The sequence below is a fragment of the Ixodes scapularis genome, unplaced genomic scaffold (genome assembly GCF_016920785.2).
Source record: "Ixodes scapularis isolate PalLabHiFi unplaced genomic scaffold, ASM1692078v2 PGA_scaffold1__304_contigs__length_218370807, whole genome shotgun sequence".
NCBI lineage: Eukaryota > Metazoa > Arthropoda > Arachnida > Ixodida > Ixodidae > Ixodes > Ixodes scapularis.
In genome coordinates, this window is record NW_024609846.1 from 9,014,245 (window position 1) to 9,023,553 (window position 9,309).

The window sequence follows — 9,309 nt, forward strand, 5'->3', positions numbered from 1 at the left end:
TGACAGTCCCTCGATTTTGAAACAACAACAGAAAAAAAAAACTCCAATGGTTTGCTCAAGCTAACAGTGTCGCGGAGTGCACGAGATGGTGTTCAGTTGTGAGCAAGTTTCTACCACCCGGCGTCTCTGTCAGTCAATTTTCACCTTGATATTATCATTTCAAAGATCATATGGCGTGCGGAATGTATTTTAACTTGAGCCGGGCAATTACTGTCGAGCATATTCTGTCAGAAACTTGGCATTCTCGTGTCAGGAAGGTGAACAGTAACATTCTGGGCCCTTCCAAACTCAAAGCTTCTCTGCTTAACCCGATCTCGCGCTTTCTTTTCGTGACCTGGCTAAGTTCGGCGTACCGCTCATGACGAATTTTACACCCGCCCATTTGAGCCTGTGAGCGGGTCCTTCGCCCAACAAATTCCGCAAACATCTTGGAGCTGGTCCAGAAGAAACCGGAACCCTTGGTCCGCGTGTTTACGTCGGAGCGGCTTGAACATAGTAACCCGGCTTAGCTATTCGAACCCCGGCTAAATCCGGAAACAAAGCATTTGAGCGTAGACTGGCGGCACTGGCGGCAATCTATTTTTGTCACAAAACGAGAGGAGTCCAATCTAAAAAAAAGACAGACATGTCGTTGTCTCTATAGAGCTGGCAGCGCAACCGTGCTCGACTCGCGTATCAAAGTGTCTAGGACAACTATGCACCGGCAAATTGAAACTTTACTCCCCGTCAGCTAGAAACTCAATAAAAAGAAATCGTCCGTAATCATCTCACGTAACCGCTTGACCTCAACCCTTGCATCAGCAAAGTCTCAATGCCAAGAACAGAAGAGTGCGAAAACAATTGTTTACTAAGAAACCGGGTGGGTTTGCGGCACCTCACAATGACCAAGCTCTGTCGAGCTCTAATATTGACCACCTGTTGCTCGATCGCACGTCAAACGAGCCCCTGGACACCGCTTTATATATATATATATATATATATATATATATATATATATATATATATATATATATATAAAGCGGTGAAACTAGAAACTAGAAACTTCGAGAGCGTCATCGAAACCAAAAAATAAACTATTTTTAGAACAACTTAAAGCTCGTGGGAAACTCGGGGACGCGCAACAGTTACCACTCGTCAAGCAGGCGGAAAGGTAGCAAGCAGTTGCTGAACGCGATAATGATCTAATCCGCGTTCGGCCACGGCTGGCTTCGCGCCTGCTTCACGAGTGGTAACTTTGGAGCGTCCCCGAGTTTCCCACGAGCTTCAAGTCGTTCTAAAAAGTGTTGATTTAGTGGTTTTCAATGATGCTCTTCAAGTTTCTAATTAGAACCATATCTTTATTTTCACGAATTAAAAAGTTAACTAACGAATTTTAATTAACTAGCCGACTTATCGCAAAGATTAGCCACCCACATAATGTCCCCCTGGCCGTATAACTCACCTGCACAAATAGCATTAGTGGATATTTTACGGATTTTTTGTAATAAATCTGTTCGAATTAAAATAAATCACCTGGTATATCTTACCCAAAACGTCGTCAATATATGAGCGGCTCTTCACATTATCAAAACTTTCAGTTCATGGCATTTACGTAAGCGTTGCAACAAGCACGCCTGGAAATTTACAAAATTACGTTACATATGCGATTGATACGAGCAATTTCGCCTGTGTTAAACATACAATAATATATCATCTACTTCTTCCTTAGTCCTTTATTTATTTATTGGTTTTTCTGATGTGCCCCCGTGATTGTTTGTTCAAGTTGGTTTGCAAACGGTTTATCCCTTGCCAAGTTTTCACGTTTCTAAAGACCAAAGAAAATTCACTATCGAAAACTGGGTTTGCGTAAAAAGAACCTTCTGGCGGAGGACTTTAGTGGTCGTGGGCTTTAATATTGTCACAAATAAAAAGAAACTTGATCAACAAAACTTAAATTTAACGTTTAATACGGCGAACTTGTGCCAAAAAACATTTAGGTAACAAAGACCGTACATATTTGACGGCGAGAGAAGAAACCCTGACTCAAACAGCTATGCGAAGTTTCTTTAGTAAGCGCGTGGGTATTTACAAGTTTTCGAGCTCGAACAAACAAGATTATCGAGTCATCTGGAACATTCCAGTCGTGCAAGCAAAGATTACAAAAAAAGGACAAGCGCTGGAGGGGATCGAAACCCAGTCAGCGGCGTGAGAGTCGAGCACGCTGCTGACTCAGCTATTCGCATGCGGCATTACTCCCCTATTGAAAAAACGCATCGGGACGATGCAACACAAAATGAAATTGAAAACTCAAAACAAGAGAAGGCCAAACTTCAGAGTCACCTAAAACACAGGTTTTCACAGTCCTATCAAGCATAGTTCAGTTAGAGTCGGACGACGTGAACCACTTTCAGGTCGCGGGGGGCGTCGTGACAATGTTCATGATCGGTCGGGCAACAGCTTGCAGTTTAGGTCCCTCAGGCAGCGAATAATCTTGAGGCCAAAGCACCACTTTAACAGATCCTCGCTGCGAAGACTGTATTGGTGTTCAGACTCATACTCGGTAGCCGGGCAGGAACTCGGCGTCGTGGCGACAAAGATGGTACCGGCCATTGTGAGCAAGTTGTGCGGCTTGAATCAAAATGCGGCTGAGCTGGCGGACTTCCTCCGCTCGTTGAGTGACCAACCCAGCGTCGTCGTCCTGTTAGTCTTCGTTGTCGACATCACACTCGCCGTCGGTATCGTCATCGGGTTCGTCATCAAGGTCGTCGTCAAGGCTGCAGTCGGGATTGTCTTTAAAGTCATCGTCCGGGTCGTCCTTCAGTCGCCGTCGAAGTCGTAGTCGGGATCGCTACCGCGATGTCGTCGTTCGAGTCGTCGCATGTGTCATCGTCAGTGTCGTCGTCAAGGTCGAAGACACTGTTTGTTTTTATTTTTTATCGATTTTACAATAAACGCCAGATTGTTTCCCGAACTTCTATATTTCTTTAGAAACAACCGACGCTACGAGGTAATGGGACCAATTAATAAGCGCAAGTCACTCAACAGTTTTTGTTTGGTTCAGCGATGATGGAACAGGTACAAAATTAGTACCATCACCAGGATCGGCGCTTCTGACGCAGTCTCATTGCTCCCATCAGCTCATAGCTGATGGGAGCAGCTATTATTCCCATTAAATAATATAGCTAATTATTAATATTATAGCTTCGATAAATACATAAAATCGAAACCACCCCACACTGCGCTGCAGACAGTCCAAGCAGGACGCACGAAGACACTCAAAAACGATGGCGTTACAATTAGTTTCATCTAACGTCTGAAGGGGGTAAAGTGCTAGTGATAAAACAAACAAGTGCACAGACTCCACTGACGAGATTAGATCAACTTGGCAGCAACATCTGCGAAGCATGCCGGTATACGATGCCTTTGGTCCAACTGGACTGCTGGATCGTAACGTTAGTAGCGCTGAGAGTTGAGGTGAGACGGAGTATAATTCACACATGTCAAGAAGAAAAGAAAAAAACGGCAACAGCTTATGGCATCTCAGATGTATTGCGGAGGACGGCCAAAGCGAAGTGACGCGGGGAAACCGCGACGGCACCCAGGGAGAAGAATGAGAGAACGGACCGGACTCCATTGGGGGAAAGCAGGAGTCACACCATCGAAGGGAAAGCTAGAGCAGGGATCGAAGACAAAATAAGAAGTAAACGAGGAGGGGGATGTTTATTTGCTGTTGGAAGTATAGAAGCGGTACACGCTACTTCTGAGAGTATTCCCGGAACATCTCGATGCCCTTGTCGTTCACCTCGGCAAAGTACGGAAGGTCTCTCTTGAGGGCACTGTAATAGTCCCGGACTTTGGGATGGGCGTCCAGGCTGTAACCGGAGACCTGAGAGGAGGAAAAAGCCAGTCGTCAGGGGTAAAACAAAACAGAACAGGAAAACCAAACGTCACCTTGCGCGAGACCGTACGTCTCGCGTATGCGCGAGAACTAAGAGACATGAAAAAAACGACCACAAGATTTAGTCAGTAGTATAGATGGGGCACTATAGAATTCGTCCCACCTCAAGTGCAGACGCAGCCAACGGTATAGAAAGTTACAGCTCCAGAGCGTAGGGCGAGGGAAAGGAAGGCCGCAGAGAAGGCAGCGACACAACCCTGGAGACGAGGGAACGTCTCCCCAGCGTTCTGTCTGCTTCCCGATCCCCGACCTTTTCTCTCTGGACATTCAGTTGCAACAGACTATACGAGCTGAAGGGACCCAGCAGCGCCATTAGCCAGCTATCATTGTGTTTGTCTCGTCTTTTTACGCGTCTTACCATTGTTGAACCACTCGTAAACGCAAGAGGACTACTGAATTGCGCCAACGAGGCCAGCTCAAAAGTACCAGGCATTCGCTCGTGGAATGGGTAGCGTTTAACTTAAGTAAAATGAAAAAAAAAAGGGGGGGGGGGAAGTCCGCGATGAAGCTTTTATAAACAAAGCCGCAGCTATCGGGATCCCTAGATGCAGACGTCCCACTGAACGCCCAGTGACGCTAATGGGGGACAAGCCTTACAGATTAAGATAACGAAAACAGAAAAGGCGACATACGTCAACAAAGGAGAGGGTTCCAGCGACAACGATGTCGGCGAGACTGATGTCGGAGCCAGTCAGGTAAGGCTTGTCGGACAGCAGTTGCCCGAGCACTTGCAGAGCATCAGTCATGGGGGCTTCGGTAGCGGAGTCATATTCCTTCTTGAAAAGCAGAACCGGGTACTATTTCAAAGAAAGATGGAATTGAGCGCATGGAAATGTCAACAAAAAACTAGATGGACAATTATGCTCACAAAGTAGGCAGACATGGTCTTGCAGAGGGTGCCAATGTCGAACATCAAGAGATTGTTGATCACCGCGCGCTTCTCAATGTCCTGGGGATACAAGGGGCTGCCGGCAGCGTACTTGTCCACCAGGTAGGTAACGATGGCACGGCTGCAACGAAAGAAGCACCGTCCAAGTAAGGCGGAGGTGGGCACACGTCCGAAATAAGGAGTCGTATACCTTTCGAACAGTACGAGGCTGCCATCGACCATAGTGGGGACACTGTGGGCCGGGTTAAGCTAGAAAGCAGAAACAAAGAAACGGCGAATTATACCACTACTAGCCAAACATAAAACTGGCGATTCGAGTACCAGCAAACGAAAAACAAACAGTGCCGAATAAAGCAACTGAGTTTGCTCTTTAAAGGAGCGATGCATTTTCTACTTTGCGCAAATACCGCTTAAAACGGATCCCTAACGTTGATGACCTATGAAACACGCGTTCGTTTTTCACCCCACGCAATAGAAGCCCCCGAAAAAAATTAAAGAAAAACGAGCAGCGTTCACCCCCTCAACTCGCAGCCAGAAAAAGCGGCCACGCGATCTGGAGCCGACTAAGCGGTATTCACACGAGGGAGAAATCCCGGGGATTTCTCCCCGGCACGCGCACATCACGAGATGAAAGCGCGAGGCTTTTGCACATCGCAAAGCCTGACGTTTTCGTCGTGGGATGCGCGTGCCGGGGAGAAATCCCCGGGATTTCTCCCTCGTGTGAATACCCCTTTATATGCCGCCAATGTTGATCATAGCCACGCGCTGGGGTTGGCAAAGCGCAGGACACGCGCTGAGTTCCAGACATTGTTATGGCTCGGCTGTTGTCGTCGTTGCAGCGATTGGACACGGGTCACAACCCGAATGCTTCTCGAGATAGCAATTGTCACGAGCCCAAGTCGAGTGCCCACGCAATGCTCGGGTCCAATCTATGAACCGCATTTAAATATCGTCACTTGGGTGTACTGCGATCCCCGAGTTACGTCATCAAATTTTGCAAAGGAGAGATTGAATGAAAATAATCGCTTTTGTCCTTGAAATTACACCACAACAAAGGAGTTTCTTGACCAATGGCGTTGCGTGTGAGTATCCTTGAGTCCCAGGTGTGCCAGTAAGCTCGTGTAGAGAGAAAAACATTTCAATTGAATATCGTTGCACAGCTCCTTTAAACACCGGGCACCTCCAGACACATTGTCAACTGCGTTTCATCATCAGTTCGCAGACACGCGCACACCCCTTTTTCCTTCTTCACGCGATTATGACGAAAGCCCCTACTGGATCCTTTAAAACACACTTCAAACGTCCAAGGATTTGAGAAGACTTCCGATCGTCTGTGAAAACAGCCTATAGCGCATCTCAGGAAAGGCGCCTTTGGACGAAACGATGAAAGGTTCCTCAAAACACAAGGAAGGATGCTAGACTCTCGACTTGCTTTACCTTAAGGAAATCTTCTTTCTTGTTGTCCCCGACACAAATGTCGACCTCCTTAATGGTGAGCGGAAGGCCGATGTGCTTGGCCACCATCCTGACCACACGGCAAGGCGCGCTAGGCTCGAAGCTGTACAGTACCACAGACATGACGACGACAAGGGTGAGAACTCAGGGAGAACAGGACCACAACCGTCAGACTGATTCCAAGAAGACTGCGGAAAAAACGCAAGAGGTACTCGCTTTTGTAGGCGTCTTAGAAGCGGAAGTCACATGTACACTGCAAGGATCATCCCTGCGAAACGACTGGGCTCGTTGCTGCATATTCATTAGTCACTGCACGCGCGAGGCGAGGGCCATCATGTAGCAAGCAAAAACGTGATTGCGTGAATCAGCGATATGTTGATTGAAAAAGAATTTGTGCGACATTAGAAACGTTGCTTGCAAGCACACCAGACTTAACCCCTACATTTTTGTTTATTTATTGTTATCCCTCGGGTGCTCTTAGTACTGGCGTATTGCGTACAGGACAGTGACAATGCCGAATTTGTGGAACAGCATGCTTTATACAGGGCACTCATATCGCAAATAGCCTTTTGTTTTCTTCTTGTGCGCATAGAATTGTTGAATCCCGTCCTAAAGAGTCATTGTATACGAGAAGCCCGACTGATTATAATAATGCGACTGTCATTTGAGAACAAAACGACAGCGCTGCGAGTAGAATTTCTGAGCCTATTGGACGCCGATAAAGCGTCAGCAAAAAAACACTAAAAACATTTATAAAGACGACATTAATTACAGTTTATCATTGAGGAACAAACTATGTTTTCATCAATACGTTTATATTTAGCTAACTCCTTCCTATTTAAACTGCTTGATACTAACCTATTCGAAGTCCTCTTGATGACTGGTTGAATATATTATTTTTCATAACTAGTGGAAAAAATACAGTGTGTTCAATAACCATATAGGACAATGTCGGGACTGTTCTTATATAATTTGTACAAGCTATGGTATATTTCTTGGACAAACTATACAGGAAAATATTACCTCGTAAATAGAGTCATTGTTTCAAGTTGGTATGTCTGCTCAGTTTAGGATTGCTATACATGTTTCGACAGTACTTCATTCATTTAACGTTATATAATTCTGTTTGCGTGAGTGTGATGTAGCCCCGTGCTGCTCGATTGTTAATTCCTTTTCTTATATTTGGCTGAATAACGGCATATTTTGTTTTTTCAATCCTCTTTTTTTAACTTGTACTGATATGTCTGCTGTTTTAGTTAAATTTTAGACCCCACTCCTACCATACTCTCCACTAGCCTGAGATATTCTTTCAAATATATACTGTTTCAAAAAACAAAACAAAGAGGAGCAGCCACTGAGAAGATCAGCCAACGGATTGATGCCTGAATCAGCCAAGCTTAAGAACAGCAGACAGAAGCAATAACATATACGATTATGTTCTCGCAGTCGGGGGTCGGCGTCGAGAACCTTTTTCCGTGATTCTGCAGCTCCGTTCCATGATAAGACGACGAGATATAGCAAGGGCGAAAAACAAATTGAACTGCTTGCATTGTTATAAAGACGGGCCTGAGGTCGGAGGAAGAAGACGGTTCGTGGCTACGGCCCATGATTCGTCCGACACTTGCTACACATTCGCGGCCACGAGGCAAACCACGTTTTCACACTCTTTTCTATATGATAATGATAATCAATCAATCAATCAATCAATGTTTTTATTGAAGTGCCCAGGAACAACCTTGCGGTCTTAGTACAGGTGCACTCAGGAAACATGAAAAACAACACTACACACAACAAACAAACAGTAAGCAATAAAATACTTAAAAAAGATCACATGTCACATAAACTCGCTAGGCTATACCACCACGATAGCGAAAGGAAAGGAAAGCGAGAGTTTAAAAATTGGTTCTGAGCAACTTAATCAGGTGCAAAAAATGGGAAGCCAAATTTAGGTGAGGAACTTTAGCGCTCTGATGAACTCCGGTGTGTTATTGTTAAATATATCAATAGAGTCTGTAAAAGAGGAATTGCAGGTGTGCCCAATTCTCGACACGGGGTCGTGAAGATTAGTTACGGGAGCATTGTAGAAGGATGCATTTTGCCTTGTAGTTTTTACGGGAATTTTCAAACGCACATTTGATATCAATGATGTGCAGTCAGTGATGCCATGAATAAGTTTGTACAGAAATAGGATGTCGGCATGTTCTCTCCTACGCCGCAGGGTGGGCAATGCCAAGCTATGTTGGACTGGGACTGCTGGATCATCGTTTGAGGTGGACGCATTGCGCGACGAGAAACGATGTTTGTAGATACATAAGAACTTATTCTGAACACGTTCGATTCTAGCCGAGGTTGTCGCGCAGATTCCATTCCATACAACAGAGGCATACTCGACGTGTGGTCGACATAAAGCACTGTACAGTGTCACAAAAGTACTAGGGTTATTAAACTCTTTAGTAATGCGGTACGTGATACCAAGCGTTCGTAAAGCTGAGCTCACAATATGGTCAACATGACTCGAAAAGCGTAATGTACTATCAAATACAACTCCAAGGTCTTTGATTTCATTCACACGTGTCAAAAGAACTGACTGAATGTCATAAGAGAATATAATATTATATGTCTTTCTAGTGTAGGACATGACTTTAGTTTTCGAACTATTTAGTTTTAGGGCTTTCTGATTGCACCAGTTTTCGAATGCATATACATCATTTTGTAGCAGAACACAGTCGCGTTCGTCTCGTACCTCTATAAACATCTTAATGTCATCTGCATATTGTAGAAAGGAAGAGTGACGGATCACAGCCGAAACATCATTCACAAAAACTGAAAACAGAAGGGGGCCGAGAACGGAACCTTGAGGTACACCCGTCGTAGCCTGATAAGCAGCAGACGAATTACCATTCGAGCTGACAAAACACAGTCTATCGCGCAAGTAACTTTTGAGCAATAAAAGTAACGACCTGTGGACATCAAGCCTTGACAGCTTTGCCAGCAACATGTCGTGATTTACAAGATCAAACGCTTTGCT

General features: G+C 45.2%; 1 pseudogene; it reads right to left on the reverse strand.

Annotated features, from left to right (window-relative positions):
• Positions 1 to 3,733: 3,733 nt before the first annotated feature.
• LOC115318296 lies at positions 3,734 to 6,404 on the reverse strand (annotated as a pseudogene).
• Between the last annotated feature and the right edge of the window lie 2,905 nt (positions 6,405 to 9,309).